At 38.7% G+C, this 18,628-nt stretch overlaps 1 non-coding gene across 1 annotated transcript; it reads right to left on the bottom strand.

The window, feature by feature from the left end:
* Positions 1-5,285: 5,285 nt before the first annotated feature.
* LOC148548677 (small nucleolar RNA R71) lies at positions 5,286-5,393 on the bottom strand. Its single transcript, XR_015898843.1, has one exon. It is a non-coding gene; the product is annotated as a small nucleolar RNA R71 (small nucleolar RNA).
* Positions 5,394-18,628: the final 13,235 nt, after the last annotated feature.

Below are 18,628 nucleotides of genomic sequence, written 5' to 3'. Positions count from 1 at the left end.
TTTGCAATCCTCATCAAAATTGAATTCTACATCCTTTTGAAGTAGGCGGGAGAGGGGTAAGGCAACTTGGCTAAAATTCTTGACAAACCGGCGGTAAACACCTGCATGACCAAGAAAGGAATGGATCTCCCTCACCGAGGAGGGGTAAGGTAAACTCGAAATAACATCGATCTTAGCCGGGTCGATGGAGATTCCGTCTTTAGATACAATATGACCCAACATTATACCTTGTTTCACCATAAAGTGATATTTTTCAAAGTTCAATACAAGGTTAGTGATGACAAGTCATCTTAGGCTAGTTTCACAAGCCTTTTTAGTCATTTTTACTTAGTTTTCATGCATTTCTTAGGCAACAAGTAAGTAGTTGGATTAGAATATCATGTTTATCTTGATTTAATCAAACATTATTAATTTTATACATTATCATGAGATTTATGCAAGAATTATGTGATTATTATGAATGATGCAAAACTTTATGATTTTAGCAAGGCTTTGATTGCATGTTTGATTGATGATAGATGAAAAGATGCAAGGAAAAAATAGAGAAAGAAGCAAGGCAGAGGAACGCTACGCTCAATTGAAGAACGGTACGCTCTCTAACGACGCGCACGCGTACAGAACGCTTACGTCTAAGGCAAGAATTTTGGAAGACCCACGCGTACGCGTGCATGACGCATACGCATGGGTATGATCAGCGCTCGTTACAAAAAGAAGCACTACGTTCTCTTCAAACGAGCGCATGTGACACCTTCAAAATTGGAATTGAAGATTTGCCATCGACGCGCATGCGTACATGATGCGTATGCGTGGATGCATCAACGGTGATAAACAGCGCGAATGCGTGTATGATGCTGCAGCGTGGAAATGCTAATTTGACAGCCACGTGCACGCGTGGGGAGCGCTCATGGCACGAACGTAGCGTTCGTTTAAAGAGCGCTACCATAGGACGCACACGCGTATGTTACACGTACGTGTCGATGGGCAAAAACGCAAAGGGACGCATGGGCATGCAGCACGTGTACGCCTGATGAGTACTAAGCGAGGAAAGACGCGCACGCGCAGGAGACGCGTATGCGTCGGTGAACGAGCGTTGCACTCTCTTTGAGAACGCTACGTTCTCCTGGGAAGCCTCACCATCTTACCAGCCGAAGACCCATTCTAACTTACCTCAACAAAGGCCAGAAAAGCCCAATCCAAGTACTGGAAGACTGAATTGGAAAGTATACAAATAGAGGAGAATTTGATTTGTAGAGAGGCTGGCTGGCAGATCTGGAAGGCCAATGAGGCAGAGACCCCAATTGGGGAATTCTGCATTCTTTGTATTTTTCCTTTCTGTAATTTTCTTTGTTTTCTGTTTTCTTGAGCAATGATGAACTAAACCCCAAATTCATTAGGGGGAGGAGCTCTATTGTAATCATTATTGATCAATGAAATTCTTCTTCTTCTCAATCCACTTGAGTAGCTATAGGATATTGATGAGCGGATAATTTATACACCTTTTGGCATTGCTTTTACACAGTTTTCAGTATAATTTAATTAGTTTTTAGTATATTTTTATTAGTTATTAATTAAAATTTACATTTCTGGACTTTACTATGAGTTTGTGTATTTTTCTATGATTTCAGGTATTTTCTGGCTGAAATTGAGGGACCTGAGCAAAAATCAGATTCAGAGGTTGAAGAAGGACTGCAGATGCTGTTGGATTCTGACCTCCCTGCACTCAAAATAGATTTTCTGGAGCTACCGAATTTCAAATGGAACGCTCTCAATTTCGTTGGAAAGTAGACATCCAGGGCTTTCCAGCAATATATAATAGTCCATACTTTGCCCGAGTTTAGACGACGCAAACTGGCGTTCAACCCCAGTTCCATGCTGCATTCTGGAGTTAAACGCCAAAAACAGGTTACAAAGTGGAGTTAAACGCCAGAAAAAGGTTACAAACTGGTGTCCAACTCCAAGAGAAGCCTCTACACGTGTAAAGCTCAATGCTCAGCCCAAGCACATACCAAGTGGGCCCCAGAAGTGGATTTCTGCATCATTTACTCATTTCTGTAAATCCTAGTAACTAGTTTAGTATAAATAGGACTTTTTACTATTGTATTTACATCTTTGGAACATCTTTCGATCCTTTGATCACGTTTAGGGGGCTGGCCATTCGACCATGCCTGGACCATTATCACTTATGTATTTTCAAACGGTAGAGTTTCTACACACCATAGATTAAGGTGTGGAGCTCTGCTGTTCCTCATGAATTAATACAAAGTACTGCTGTTTTTCTATTCAATTCAAGCTTATTCATATTCTAAGATATCCATTCACACCCAAGAACATGATGAATGTGATGATTATGTGACGCTCATCATCATTCTCACTTATGAACGCGTGCCTGACAAACACTCCTGTTCTACATGCAAACAAGCTAGAATGAATTTCTCTTAGATTTCTAATACAGAGGACTGAGTCCGAGATATTAGAATCTTCGTGGTTTAAGTTAGAACCCATGGATGGCCATTCTTGAGATCCGGAAAGTCTAAACCTTGTCTGTGGTATTCCGACTAGGATCTGGGAAGGGATGGCTGTGACGAGCTTCAAACTCGCGAGTGCTGGGCGTAGTGACAGACGCAAAAGGATAGTAAATCCTATTCCAGTATGATCGAGAACTGACAGATGATTAGCCAAGCAGTGACGGCGCATTGGACCATTTTCACAGAGAAGATGGGATGTAACCATTGACAACGGTGATGCCCTACATAAAGCTTGCCATGGAAAGGAGTAGGAATGATTGGATGAAGACAGCAGGAAAGCAGAAGTTCAGGAAGAACGAAAGCATCTCTATACACTTATCTGAAATTGTCACCAAAGAATTACATAAGTACCTCTATCTTTATTTTACGTTTTATTTATCTTTTTATTATCAATTCACCATAACCATTTGAATCCGCCTGACTGAGATTTACAAGGTGACCATAGCTTGCTTCAGGCCGACAATCTTCGTGGGATCGACCCTTACTCACGTAAGGTTTATTACTTGGACGACCCAGTGCACTTGCTGGTTAGTTGTGCGAAGTTGTGATAAAGAAATAAGATTATGAACGTGCGTATAAAGTTTTCAGCGCTGTTACCAAGGAATGGAACCGTCACGATTTCTGCGCACCAAGTTTTTGGCGCCGTTACCGGGGATTGTTCGAGTTTGGACAACTGACGGTTCATCTTGTTGCTTAGATTAGGTAATTTTATTTTAATTTTAAGCTTTTATTTCTTATTTTCGAAAAATACAAAAAAAAATTTCTTATTTCTCGTTTTTCCCAATTAAATTAAAAAAAAAAAACAAAAAAAAATTAACAAAATCATAAAATCAAAAATATATTTGATGCTTCTTGTTTGAGTATAGAGTCAAGTTTTAAGTTTGGTGTCAATTGCATCTTTTTAATTTTCTAAAAATTATTTTCGAAAATTTCATGCATTGCATTCTTCATGATCTTCAAGTTGTTCTTGGCCAGTCTTCTTGTTTGTTCTTCATATTTTCTTGTTTTGTGTCTTTCCTTGTTTTTCATATCAATTCTTGAATTATTAATGTCTAAAGAATAAAAATTTTTATGTTTGGTGTCTTGCATGTTTTCTTTTCTTGAAAATTTTTCAAAAATAAGTTCTTGGTGTTCATCTTGAAATTCAAAGTGTTCTTGGTGTTCATCTTGACATTCATAGTGTTTTTGCATGCATTTTTGGTTTTGATCTTAATTCTTCATGTTTTGTTTCATTCTTGCTGTTTAAAGAAAAAAAAAAGAGAGAAAAACATCAAAAAGATATCTTTTCCTTTTTTCTCTTTCTTTATTAAAATTCAAAAATCAAAAAAATATCTTTCCCTTTTTTCACTCATAAATTTTCGAAAATTTGAGTTGACTTTTTCAAAACTTTTTAAAATTTAGTTGTTTCTTATGAGTCAAATCAAATTTTCAATTTAAAAATTCTATCTTTTTCAAATCTTTTTCAAAAATCAAATCTTTCTCGTTTTTCCTTTCATAATTTTCGAAAATTCCAAAATGATTTTCAAAAATCTTTTTCTTATTTCTATTTCAAATTTTCAAAATTAATGCTAACAATTAATGTGATTGATTCAAAAATTTTAAGTTTGTTACTTGCCTAGTAAGAAAGGTTCAATCTTTAAACTCTAGAATCATATCTTTTTAGTTTCTTGTTAGTCAAGTAATCAACTTTAATTTTCAAAATCAAATCTTTTTAAATTTCTTTTTCAATTCTTTTTCAAAATAAATTTCAATCACATCTTTTTCAAAATCAATTTCAAAATCTTTTCTAACCTCTTATCTTTTTAAATTGATTTTCAAATCTTTTTCAATCAATCTTATCTTTTTGTTTCAATCATATCTTTTTAAAACTACCTAACTAATTCTCTCTCTAATTTTTGAAAATCCCTTCCCTTTTTTTCAAAAAAATTCTTTTTTAATTAATTAATTGTTTTAAAAATGTAATTTAATTTGATTTCAATTTTAATTTTCAAAATTTAACTTTAAATTTTAATTCTAATTTAATTAATTTTTGAAATTCCCTCTCTCTCATCTCCTTCTATTTATTTATTTATTTATTTATTTATTTACTAACACTTCTCTTCATCTCAAAATTCGAACCTTATCTTCCTCTTGGTGTTCGAATTTCTCTTCTTCTATTCTTATCTTCTTCCACTCACATAAAGGAATCTCTATACTGTGACATAGAGTATTCTATATCTTCTTTTTCATATGAGTAGGAACAAGGATAAGAACATTCTTGTTGAAGCTGATCCTGAACCTGAAAGGACTCTGAAGAGGAAGCTAAGGGAAGCCAAAGCACAACTCTCTGGAGAAAATCTGACAGAAATTTTTGAAAAAGAAGACAACATGGCCGAAAATAATAACAATGCAAGGAAGATGCTTGGTGACTTTACTGCACCTAATTCCAATTTACATGGAAGAAGCATCTCAATCCCTGCCATTGGAGCAAACAACTTTGAGCTGAAACCTCAATTAGTTTCTCTAATGCAACAGAACTGTAAGTTTTATGGACTTCCATCAGAAAATCCTTTTCAGTTCTTAACTGAATTCTTGCAGATCTGTGATACTGTTAAGACCAATGGGGTTGATCCCGAGCTCTACAGGCTTATGCTTTTCTCGTTTGCTGTAAGAGACAGAGCTAGAATATGGTTGGACTCTCAACCTAAAAACAGTCTGAACTCTTGGGATAAGCTGGTCACGGCTTTCTTAGCCAAGTTCTTTCCTCTTCAAAAGCTTAGTAAGCTTAGAGTGGATGTTCAGACCTTCAAACAGAAAGAAGGAGAATCCCTCTATGAAGCTTGGGAGAGATACAAGGAACTGACCAAAAAGTGTCCTTCTGACATGCTTTCAGAATGGACCATCCTAGATATATTCTATGATGGTCTGTCTGAGTTATCAAAGATGCCACTGGACCATTCTGCAGGTGGATCCATCCACCTAAAGAAAACGCCTGCAGAAGCTCAAGAACTCATTGACATGGTTGCAAATAACCAGTTTATGTACACTTCTGAAAGGAATCCTGTGAGTAATGGGACGCCTATGAGGAAGGGAGTTCTTGAAATTGATACTCTGAATGCCATATTGGCTCAGAATAAAATATTGACTCAGCAAGTCAATATGATCTCTCAAAGTCTGAATAGATTGAAGGAATCATCCAACAGTACTAAAGAGGCCTCTTCTGAAGAAGAAGCTTATGATTCTGAGAAACCTGCAATAGCAGAGGTAAATTACATGGGTGATCCCTATGGAAACACCTATAATCCCTCATGGAGAAATCATCCAAATTTCTCATCGAAGGTTCAACAAAAGTATCAACAAGGTTTTAATAATGATGGAAGAAATAGGTTTAGCAATAGCAAACCTTTTCCATCATCCACTCAGCAACAGACAGAGAATGCTGAGCATAATCCATCTAGCTTAGCAAATATAGTCTCTGATCTATCTAAGGCCACTTTGAGTTTCATGAATGAAACAAGGTCCTCCATTAGAAATTTGGAGGCACAAGTGGGCCAGCTGAGTAAAAGAGTCACTGAAATCCTTCCTAGTACTCTCCCAAGCAATACAGAAGAGAATCTGAAAAGAGAGTGCAAGGCCATTGATTTAACCATCATGGCCGAACCTACAAGGGAGGGAGAGGACGTGAATCCCAGTGAGGAAGACCTCCTGAGACATCCAGTGATCAACAAGGAGTTTCCCTCTGAGGAACCAAAGGAATCTGAGACTCATCTAGAGACCATAGAGATTCCATTAAACCTCCTTATGCCATTCATGAGCTCTGATGAGTATTCTTCTTCTGAAGAGAATGAAGATGTCACTGAAGAGCAAGTTTCCAAGTACCTTGGTGCAATCATAAAGCTGAATGCCAAGTTATTTGGTAATGAGACTTGGGAAGATGAACCTTCCTTGCTCATCAATGAACTAAGTGATCTAGATCAACTGAGATTGCCTCAGAAGAAACAGGATCCTGGAAAGTTCTTAATACCTTGTATCATAGGCACCATGACCTTTGAGAAGGCTCTATGTGACCTTGGATCAGGGATAAACCTCATGCCACTCTCTGTAATGGAGAAACTGGGAATCTTTGAGGTGCAAGCCACCAGAATCTCATTAGAGATGGCAGACAACTCAAGAAAATAGGCTTATGGACAAGTAGAGGACGTGCTAGTAAAGGTTAAAAGTCTTTACATCCCTGCTGATTTCATAATCCTAGATAGTGGGAAGGATGAGGATGAATCCATCATCCTTGGAAGACCCTTCCTAGCCACAGCAAGAGCTGTGATTGATGTGGACAGAGGAGAATTGATCCTTCAACTGAATGAGGACAACCTTGTGTTTAAAACTCAAGGATCTCCTTCTGTAACCATGGAGAGGAAGCATGAAAAGCTTCTCTCACTGCAGAGTCAACCAAAGCCCCCACAGTCAAACTCTAAGTTTGGTGTTGAACCCCCACATTCAAACTCTAAGTTTGGTGTTAGGAGGTTCCAACAATGCTCTGAACATCTGTGAGGCCCCATGAGAGCTCACTGTCAAGCTATTGACATTAAAGAAGTGCTTGTTGGGAGGCAACCCAATGTTATCTAATCATGTTTATTTATTCTCCATTGCTATTTTATGTTTTCTTTAGGTTGATGATCATGTGAAGTCATAAAAAACTACTGAAAAATCAAAAACAGAGTGAAAAATAGAATGAAAAATAGCGCACTCCGGAGGAGAACAGTCTGGCGTTTAAACGCCAGAAACAAGCATTTGTCTGGCATTTAACGCCAGAAACAGGCACCAAGCTGGCGTTTAACGCCAGAAACAAGCATCTACCTGGCGTTAAACGCCAGAACAGAGCATGGAAGTGGCGTTTAACGCCAGAAACAGGCAGCAATCTGGCGTTAAACGCCAAGATTGCATGTATAGGGCGTTTTACACGTCTAAAGGGTACAGGGATCAAAAATCCTTGACACCTCAGGATCTGTGGACCCCGCAAGATCCCCTCAGGACCTGTGGACCCCACAGGATCCCTACCTAACCCTATTCTCCTCTTTACACCTTTTCATAACTCTCTTCCCCAAATGCCCTTCACCAATCACTTCAATCACTCTTTCCCATCACCCCCTCACCACTCACATCCATATTCTCTTCCCCATAAACCCCACCTACCATCAAATTCAAAATATTTTCCCTCCCAAACCCAACCCTAAATGGCCGAACCCTAAACCCCTCCCCACTTCTATATAAACCCCTCATTCCTTCTTATATTTCACACAACACAACCCTCTCTTCTTCCACTTGGCCAAAACCTACTCTCTCTTCCTCTCCTCCATTACTCTTCTTCTTCTACTTCTTTCTTTCTTCTTTTTCCCGGGGACGAGCAAACATTTTAATTTTGGTGTGGTAAAAGCGTTGCTTTTTGTTTTTCCATAACCATTTATGGCACCTAAAGCCAGAGAAACCTCTAGAAAGAGGAAAGGGAAGGCAATTGCTTCCACCTCTGAGTCATGGGAGATGGAGAGATTCATCTCAAAGGTCCATCAAGACCACTTCTATGAAGTTGTGGCCAAGAAGAAAGTGATCCTTGAGGTTCTTTTCAAGCTCAAAAGGAATGAGTATCCGGAGATCCGACTTGAGATTCAAAGAAGAGGTTGGGAAGTTCTCACCAACCTTATTCAACAAGTCGGGATCCTAATGGTTCAAGAGTTCTATGCAAACGCATGGATCACAAGGAACCATGATCAAAGTGTGAACCCAAATCCAAAGCATTGGCTTACTATGGTTCAGGGAAAATACTTAGACTTCAATCCGGAAAATGTAAGGCTGGCGTTCAACTTGCCAATGATGGAAGAAAACGCACGCCCCTACACAAGAAGGGTCAACTTTGATCAAAGGTTAGACCAAGTCCTCATAGACATATGTGAGGAAGGAGCTCAATGGAAAATTGACTCAAGAGGCAAGCTGGTTCAACTAAGAAGGCATGACCTCAAACCAGTGGCTAGGGGATGGCTAGAGTTCATTCAACGCTCAATCATTCCTACTAGTAACCTGTCTGAAGTTACTATAGACCGGGCCATCATGATCCATAGTATCATGATTGGAGAGGAGGTGGAAGTTTATGAGATTATGCCTCAAGAACTTTACAAGGTGGCTGACAAGTCCTCCACTTGGGCAAGGTTAGCCTTTCCTCACCTCATATGCCACCTCTGCAATTCAGCTGGAATTGACATAGAGGGAGATATCCTCATTGAAGAGTATAAGCCCATCATTAAGAAAAGGATGGAGCAAACAAGAGATCATGGACCTCAACATGAGCATGAGGAGATTCCTCACCATGAAATCCCTGAGATGCCTCAAGGGATGCACTTCCCTCCACAAAACTATTGGGAATAAATCAACACTTCCCTAGGAGAATTAAGTTCCAACATGGGACAACTAAGGGTGGAGCACCAAGAGCACTCCATCATCCTCCATGAAATTAGAGAAGATCAAAGAGCTGTGAGGGAGGAGCAAGAAAGACAAGGAAGAGACATAGAGGAGCTCAAGAGCACCATTGGTTCTTCAAGAAGAGGAAGACGCCACCCTCACTAAGGTGGACTCATTCCTTAATCTCCTTGTTTATTTATTTTCCTGTTTTTCGATTTTTTGAGCTTTATGTTTATTTATATTTGTGTCTTATTACATTATCATTAGTGTCTAAGTGTCTATGCCTTAAAGTTATGAATATGAATCCATCACCTCTCTTGAATGAAAAATGTTTTAAAAACAAAAGAACAAGAAGTACATGGTTTCGGATTCATTCTTGAAACTAGTTTATTTATTTTGATGTGGTGGCAATACTTTTTGTTTTCTGAATGTATGCTTGAACAGTGCATATGACTTTTGAATTTGATGTTTATGAATGTTAAATATGTTGGCTCTTGAAGAATAAGGAAAAAGGAGAAATGTTATTTGATAATCTAAAAAATCATAAAAATGATTCTTGAAGCAAGAAAAAGTAGTGAATACAAAAGCTTGCAGAAAAAAATGGCAAAAAAAAAAAGAAAAAGAAAAAGCAAGCAGAAAAAGCCAATAGCCCTTAAAACCAAAAGGCAAGGGTAATAAAAAGGATGCAAGGCTTTGAGTATCAGTGGATAGGAGGGCCTAAAGGAATAAAATCCTGGCCTAAGCGGCTAAACCAAGCTGTCCCTAACCATGTGCTTGTGGCGTGAAGGTGTCAAGTGAAAACTTGAGACTGAGCGGTTAAAGTTGAGGTCCAAAGCAAACACAGAGTGTGCTTAAGAACCCTGGACACCTCTAATTGGGGACTTTAGCAAAGCTGAGTCACAATCTGAAAAGGTTCACCCAGTCATGTGTTTGTGGCATTTATGTATCTGGTGGTAATACTGGAAAACAAAGTGCTTAGGGCCACGGCCAAGACTCATAAAGTAGCTATGTTCAAGAATCAACATACTGAACTAGGAGAATCAATAACACTATCTGAATTCTAAGTTCCTATAGATGCCAATCATTCTGAACCTCAATGGATAAAGCGAGATGCCAAAACTATTCAAGAGGCAAAAAGCTACAAGTCCCGCTTATTTTATTGGAGCTAAGTTTCATTGATATTTTGGAATTTATAGTATATTCTCCTCTTTTTATCCTATTTGATTTTCAGTTGCTTGGGGACAAGCAACAATTTAAGTTTGGTGTTGTGATGAGCGGATAATTTATACGCTTTTTGGCATTGTTTTTACACAGTTTTCAGTATAATTTAATTAGTTTTTAGTATATTTTTATTAGTTTTTAATTAAAATTCACATTTCTGGACTTTACTATAAGTTTGTGTATTTTTCTGTTATTTCAAGTATTTTTTGGCTGAAATTGAGGGACCTGAGCAAAAATCAGATTCAGAGGTTGAAGAAGGACTGCAGATGCTGTTGGATTCTAACCTCCCTGCACTCAAAGTGAATTTTCTGGAGCTACAGAACTCCAAATGACGCGCTCTCAATTGCGTTGGAAAGTAGACATCTAGGGCTTTCCAGAAACATATAATAGTCCATACTTTGCCCGAGTTTAGATGATGCAAACTGGCGTTCAACCCCAGTTCCATGCTGCATTCTGGAGTTAAACGCCAGAAACAGGTTACAAAGTGGAGTTAAACGCCAGAAACAGGTTACAAACTGGTGTTCAACTCCAAGAGAAGCCTCTACACGTGTAAAGCTCAATGTTCAGCCCAGGCACACACCAAGTGGGCCCCAGAAGTGGATTTCTGCATCATTTACTCATTTCTGTAAACCCTAGTAACTAGTTTAGTATAAATAGGACTTTTTACTATTGTATTTACATCTTTGGAACATCTTTTGATCCTTTTATCACGTTTAGGGGGCTGTCCATTCGGCCATGCCTGGACCATTATCACTTATGTATTTTCAAACGGTAGAGTTTCTACACACCATAGATTAAGGTGTGGAGCTCTGCTGTTCCTCATGAATTAATACAAAGTACTGCTGTTTTTCTATTCAATTCAAGCTTATTCCTATTCTAAGATATCCATTCGCACCCAAGAACATGATGAATGTGATGATTATGTGACGCTCATCATTATTCTCACTTATGACCGCGTGCCTGACAAACACTCCCATTCTACATGCAAACAAGCTAGAATGAATATCTCTTAGATATCTAATACAGAGGACCGAGTCCGAGATATTAGAATCTTCGTGGTATAAGTTAGAACCCATGGATGGCCATTCTTGAGATCCGGAAAGTCTAAACCTTGTCTGTGGTATTCCGAGTAAGATCTGGAAAGGGATGGCTGTGACGAGCTTCAAACTCGCGAGTGCTGGGCGTAGTGACAGATGCAAAAGGATAGTATATCTTATTCCAGTATGATCGAGAACCGACAGATGATTAGCCATGCAGTGACAGCGCATTGGACCATTTTCACAGAGTGGATGGGATGTAGCCATTGACAACGGTGATGCCCTACATAAAGCTTGCCATGGAAAGGAGTAGGAATGATTGGATGAAGACAACAGGAAAGCAGAGGTTCAGGAGGAACGAAAGCATCTCTATACGCTTATCTGAAATTCTCACCAAAGAAATACATAAGTACCTCTATCTTTATTTTACGTTTTGTTTATCTTTTTATTATCAATTCACCATAACCATTTGAATCCGCCTGACTGAGATTTACAAGGTGACCATAGCTTGCTTCAGGCCGACAATCTCTGTGGGATCGACCCTTACTCACGTAAGGTTTATTACTTGGACAACCTAGTGCACTTGCTGGTTAGTTGTGCGAAGTTGTGATAAAGAATTAAGATTATGAACGTGCGTATAAAGTTTTCAACACCGTTACCAAGGAATGGAACCGTCACGATTTCTGCGCACCAGATATCTTCTGTTTTGATTGTGATTTATTCACTCTGGAAGGGGGTTTAATTTAATTGAGTGTGGGTGTGAGCCTCGAAAGGGGAATCACCTACATTAGAATTGGAACTCTATCCTTCACAATTCTCCTAACCAACAGTATTCAGGAAGAATTGAGCTTTTGAGAATTTGTGTGGCTTATGGATAAAAGAATGTGCTCTAACTCTTCTCATGATAATTAGATCAAGGAATTGGCAAGATTGATTGTGATTAGAGAGATTGGATTACCAAGGAATTGGGATCCAATCAATTTTAATCCACCATAGATCTACTCATATGATTGAGAAAGGAGTTGAGACTCAATTGGTTCATGATGGATTATGATATCTCCAATCCCTGATGAATCATTTTCTTTGAATTTCTTCAACTTAGATCTCTCTGATTCACTGCAATTTACATTGTTCATTTCTGTTTCGATTTCCTGCACCCAATTCCCTTTATAATTCATGCAATTTAAGTTTCCTTGTCATTTAAGTTTCTGCACTTCTACTTTCATGCAATTTAAGATTTAGTTATTTACCTTTCATGCAATTTAAGTTTCAGCTCTTTTAATTTCTTGCACTTTAAGTTTCAGTCATTTAAGTTTCCTGCCATTTACTTTTCTGTTAATTTACATTCTACACTCTAGCTTTCTTGCAATTTAACTTCTGTTAATCAAATTTCACTTAAACCATCAATATTAGCTTAACTAAATTCATCACCCCAACTAAAATTGCTTGATTCATCAATCCTTGTGGGATCGACCTCACTTTTGTGAGTTTTACTACTTGATACGACCTGGTACACTTACCAGTTAGTTTGTGCAGAATCGATTTTTTCGCATCAAGTCTTTGGCGCCATTGTTGGGGATTGATTTAGATCAACAATGATTAAGTAGGTGATAATCTGATTAAGCAATTTTCTTTTTTTTTCTTTTTAAGCATATTAATTGTCTGACACATTGTGTCCCCTAACCCTCTAACGATATTCTAGCATTAGAATGTCCAATTTTAATTTGGTTTGTTTGTGATTATGCAAATCATGGAGGATGAGGTGCATAAAGAAGGAGTGACCAACAATGCCCAACCTGCAAGAAGGGTGTTGGCCTCTTACATTATCCCAAATCCTAGACACTATGGGAGCAACATCCTCACCCCAAATGTTCATGCAAATGACTTTGAGTTTAAGCCTCAGTTAATCACTTTGGTGCAGAACAATTATTCTTATGGAGGTGGCCCTCTTGAAGACCCCAACCAACATTTGTCTATTTCTTGAGGATTTATGAAATGGTCAAGACAAATGGGGTGCATCCTGACATATACAAATTACTTCTATTCCCACTCTCCTTGAGGGGCAATGCTGCCCAATGGCTGGAAACCTTTCCTAAAGAAAGTATCAACACTTGGGATGATTTGGTAAGCAAATTCTTGGCTAAGTTCTATCCACCCCAGAGAATCGTAAGATTAAAAACAGAGGTGCAAACATTCATACAAATGGATGGAGAATCACTGTACGAGGCATGGGAGAGATACAAAGCCTTGATAAGAAAATGTCCACCTGAAATGTTTAGTGAATAGGACATACTTCAGAATTTTTATGAGGGCTTGACTCTAAAAGCTCAAGAGTCCCTGGATTACTCTACAGGAGGTTCACTACAGCTAATGAAGATAGTTGAAGAAGCTCAGAATCTTATAGAAACTGTGACCAATAATCAATACTTTTATGCTCATTAAAGGCAACACCAATCAGCTCCCAAGAAAGGTGTCTTGGAGCTTGAAGGTGTAGACACTATCTTGGCACAAAACAAACAGATGCATCAATAAATTCAGCAACAAATGGAGATGATGGCCAAGAGAATTGATGGACTGTAACTTGTTGCAGTGAATACACAAAGCCAATCTCAAATCTCACATGGATAGAATCAATCTGAAGAAGGTTTTGGGGCATTCAACTATGATCAACAAGGCCCTGAGCAGGTGCAATACATGAATAACACCTCAAGTTCATTCCAACATAACTTCGATAGTGATGCACACAATCCATCCTGGAGGACTCATTCTAACTTGAGGTGTGGTGAACACCAGAATCAAGGACAAAGGAACTTCAACTCCAACAGTTTTGGCAACACAAACAAGCACAACCAACCCCCCACTAACAACAATTAGTACACACAACCACAGAACACCTCCCCAAACATCTCAAACAACTTCCACCAATAACCATCACATCTCACACAGCCAAATCCAGAATCTCAAAGAATCTCCAACTTAGAAATGTTAATGGAGAAAATCATAAAAACTCAAGAGATGACCAAACAAGATCAAGAAGCTTTAATCAAAAATCTTGAGAGATAACTAGGACAAATGGCTAAACAAATCACAAAGATAGGTGAGAAGCAAGCAAATGCATTCTCTAGTGCCACTGAAGACAACCCAAGAGACAAAGAAAAAGCTACAAAATGGGAGGAGTGCATAGCAATCACAGTGGAAAGTGGGAAGACTTTGGACAAAGAAGCCATCATTCAGGGAGAACACAACAGAGAAGTTCCACAAGAAGAGACAGAGGAGAGAAGTGAAGAGGATTAGAAAACCAAGAATGTACAAATCTTAAGGGGAGACAAGAACATCCTTGAACCACAACTACAAGAGAAGAAGGAAGGAATGAAGCCATATGTCCCCAAACTTCTATACCCTCAAATGTTCAAGAAAGAAAACGAGGAGAAGCGATACTCAAAATTCCTGGACATATTCAAGACACTCAGCATCAATATCCCTTTCTTAGAAGCACTTGAACAGATGCCATTATATGCCAAATTTATGAAAGAAGTGCTAACAAAGAAAATATCCTTGAAAGAAGGAAAATTTGTTGAAATCACAATGGAGTGTAGTGCTATTCTCCAAAGAGGTTTACCAGAAAAGAAGGATGATCCTGGACGTTTTTATATACCCTACACCATAGGAAGTATAACTATTGAGAAATCATTCTGTGACCTTGGTGCAAGCATAAACTTGATGCCCCTATCTCTCATGAGGAAACTTTAAATTCTTGAGCTGAAATTCACTCAAATAGCTCTCCAAATAGTGACAAATCCATTAAACAAGCACTGGGAGTTGTGGAGAATGTGCTGGTAAAAGTGAGAAAATTTTTTCTCCCATCTGACTTTGTCATTCTAGATATGGAAGAGGACCCTAACACTCCCATCATCATGGGGAGGCCTTTCCTAGCTACAGGCAAAGCATTGATAGATGTTGAAAAAGGAGAATTATTGTTAAGAGTGCATGATGAGCACCTAGCATTTCATGTCTTTAAGACCCTACATGAGCCCACTCAAGAAGAAGAATGCATGAAGGATAAGGCCAGAGATAATAGCTTAAAGGAGGCATTTAAGGAGTTAACTCCAAGGCTTCTGAAACCATGCTTAAAAGAAGGAGAAATGGTGCAACAGACCAAAGAAGTCAAGGAGAAACTAGATCCAAAACCCCCAGATGAGATCCCCAACAAGAAGCCTCCAGATAAAGAACCACCAAGGCATGAATTATCTCATGATAAAGCAAAGAAGAAGAGGCCAAGAGGGTGGAAAAACAAGAAGATCCCCACTGAAGGCTTCTCGCCAAGGAGATAAAGTGATGTTAAACACCCAACCAATGAAGGTGTCTCCACAATTGTCTGAGCACTATACTGTGAACCGGATCTTTTCACTTGAACACCTAGAGATAATCAAAGAGGAGACCGGAAGGAAGTTCATAGTAAGAGGGGAAAAACTGAGGCACTATGATTTTCAACCTCCATTATCAAAGGACAAGATGTCAAGCTAGTGACATTAAAGAAGCACTTGTTGGGAGGCAACCCAACCAGAGGTAACTCTTTCTTTTCCTAGATATTTCAATAAAAGGGTTAAGTAGATTTATCTGTATTACAAGGAGCTAAGTTTGGTGTTGCACACCAAAAGAATCCAAGGGTGAGTGTAGGATGCTAAGTTTGGTGTTCCACCAAAGATTTCATTAAAAACATATTTCAACCCTCTGCATAAATGGTCACTGGCTCCAAACAATCAGGGAAACTACTTAACCATGGTTTGCTTTCTAGTTTATAGTTTGTCTTCTTTAATAAAAGCACAAGGTTTCATGTATATGATTATTCTGATGCATAACAGACAGTGGCAAGGAAACTAAATTTAGTGTTCACACACCAAAATAAGTTCAAAAGCCTACAACCATTTATACATGCTAACCATCTTTCAAGTGCTTGGGGAACAAGCAACTTCCAACAACTTTGCAAGAATTCAACCAATCTCTTGCAAAAATTATGCACCATCATCCAAGGACACACAGTAGAAGACAAAGCTATGGATGACGAAGACAAAGGAAGAGCTAGAAGATACCACCAAGAGGTTGTATTGTTACTTATTCCTTCTGATTTGAAATGTTTTAGTTGGAAGTCTAAATGTACCCCTGCTGATTAGTTGAGTTGTATGTATTTTGTTTATTTACTGTCTTTTTAATTGTCAATTAAGTGTGCTAGTCTAAGTGTTTGCTTCATTTTTATCTTGCTTAAATGTATGCTTTGTCCCTTTTGCTTGAATAAAAGAAAAATTATTGTGAAATAGAGAAAGAGTAAAGGTCTGGTTTAATATGAGACAGAATAAGGTTATGTGGTGGTATGTGTTGGTTCATTAGTTGATTTATGAATAAGGCTAAAGTGTGGTATAACTTTGAGATATGAACTTGAGTTACATTCCATGAGACTTGACAAATGAAAGAGGTCCATAATAAAAGAAAGAAAATGCAAGAGAAAGGAACAAAAAGAAATAAACAAGGCTGGGCACGAATGGCTTGAGATTTGGATATATGCCTGTGATGTTCTTGTACAAAGATAAGCTTGGATAACTAGGTTCTAAGGGGTGCTTCATCACCTGGCAACTTGGGTTAACTAACCCGAGATTACCAACCGAAAGTCCACCATCAAGAGCTACTTTGAGACAAAGCATTTAGTGACCCAAAGAGGTGCTAGGCATCAATTTCCAAAGAACAAACCGAGCTAAATACCTGTGATGTGTGTGTGCTAAGGAGAGGCTTGAGCAAGTAAGCCCATAAGGGTGTTTCAACACCTAGCATCTTAAACCAACTGGGGCGGGAATACTGGCTGAAACCTTACTCTAAAGAGCTGCCTTAACACATAGCATTTAGACTCAACAAGCAATAAATCTCAATCAAAAGAAAAAGAGCAAAAAAAACTAAGGACCAAGCAATAACAAAGTCTCATTTTTTTGTAATTCAAGTAAAGATCCAAAGGAATGTTGATACCTTAACCACAGAATAAAAATTACTAAGGCACCATGCATGAAAACTCCATTAACCAGTATTGAATGTCTTCCAATAAAGGGGTTATACCTCTCTCTATTTTCATTCAATCTCCTTATGTTTTAGTGCTTGCTTGGGGACAAGCAAGATTTAAGTTTGGTGTTGTGATGACAAGTCATTTTAGACTAGTTTCACAAGCCTTTTTAGTCATTTTTACTTAGTTTTCATGCATTTCTTAGGCAATAAGTAAGTAGTTGGATTGGAATTTCATGCTTCTCTTGATCCAATCAAACATTATTAATTTTATACATTATCATGAGATTTATGCAAGAATTATGTAATTATTATGAATGATGCAAAATATTATGATTTTAGCAAGGCTTTGATTGCATGTTTGACTAATGACAGATGAAAAGATGAAAGGAAGAAACAGAGAAAGAAGCAAGGCAGAGGAACGCTACGCTCAATTGAAGAACGCTACGCTCTCTAGCGATGCGCACGAGTATAGAACACTTACGTGTAGGGCAAGAATTTTGGAAGATCCACACGTACGCGTGCATGACGCATACGCGTGGGTATGATCAGTGCTCGTTACAAAAAGAAACGCTGCGTTCTCTTCAAACGAGCGCCTGCGACACTTTCAAATTTGGGATTGAAGATTTGCCATCGACGCGCACGTGTATCTGACACATACGCATGGATGCAACAATGGTGATGAATAGCGCGAATGCGTGTATGATGCTATAGCGTGGAAATGCTAATTTGAGAGCAACGCGCACGCGTAGAGGACGCGCATGCGTGGGGAGCGCTCATGGCGCGAACGTAGTGCTCGTTTAAAGAGCGCTACCAAAGGACGCGCACGCGTATGTTATGCATACGCGTCGATGGGCAAAAATGCAAAGGGATGCGTGGGCATGCAACACGCGTACGCGTGATGAGTACTCAGCGATCAAAGATGCAAATGTGCAGGAGATGCGTACGCGTCGGTGAACGAGCGTTGCGCTCTCTTTGAGAACGCTACGTTCACCTGGGAAGCATCACCACCTTACCAGCTGAAGACCCATTCTGACTTACCTCAACAAATTCCAGAAAAGACCAATCCAGGTACTAGAATACTAAATTGGAAAGTATACAAATAGAGGAGAATTTGATTTGTAGAGAGGCTGGCAAGCAGATCTGGAAGGCCAGTGAGGCAGAGACCCCAATTGGGGAATTCTACATTCTTTGTATTTTCCTTTTCTATGATTTTTTCTGTTTTTTTTCTTGAGCAATGATGAACTATAACCCCAAATTTATTAAGGGGAAGAGCTCTATTGTAATCACTATGGATCAATGAAATTCTTCTTCTTCTCAATCCGCTTGAGTAGCTATAGGATATCTTCTATTTTGATTGTGATTTATTCACTCCGA

The sequence above is a fragment of the Arachis ipaensis genome, chromosome B8, assembly GCF_059453495.1.
Source record: "Arachis ipaensis isolate K30076 ecotype BB chromosome B8, ASM5945349v1, whole genome shotgun sequence".
Taxonomy (NCBI): domain Eukaryota; kingdom Viridiplantae; phylum Streptophyta; class Magnoliopsida; order Fabales; family Fabaceae; genus Arachis; species Arachis ipaensis.
Note: the sequence above shows the minus strand (reverse complement) of the source record. Positions and strands in the feature narration are given on the sequence as shown.